Raw genomic sequence first — 485 nt, forward strand, 5'->3', positions numbered from 1 at the left:
CGGGAGCAGGATAGCGAGTGGAATAGCAGGAGTAACAAGCAACGAACATGACAAACAGACTGACGTGCACTCGCTGAAAGCATGAAAGGATAAACGAATAAAACTAGTATATTAAGGACGATAAATCTGTTTTTCTTCTCTTTTTTCCCCGACATCGAGTAATTAAAAGTGCTCGTCCCGCCGGGATTAAACGCAAACCGTACCAAGTCCTGTAACGCCGCTGATAGAAAAACCGGCTTTGTTTCGCTAAAATGGTAATTAATCCGTACTTCGTGGACAAATGAGCCAGCGAATCGTCGAATGGTTACCTATCGTTTCGCTCCGTCATTCCCGCGAGGGAATCTCCAAGAATTATTTGCATAATTTAGGAAATAGGAAAGGGGCTGATACGCGATCCTGATTCCCATTCGAAAGGATATTCGTCGAAAATGTTCGTCGAAAATATTGGGAAGGAGAAAAAAAAAAAAAAAAAAATCTTGTAAATA

Source organism: Apis dorsata, unplaced genomic scaffold, assembly GCF_000469605.1.
Source record: "Apis dorsata unplaced genomic scaffold, Apis dorsata 1.3 scaffold_886, whole genome shotgun sequence".
Taxonomy (NCBI): Eukaryota; Metazoa; Arthropoda; class Insecta; order Hymenoptera; family Apidae; genus Apis; species Apis dorsata.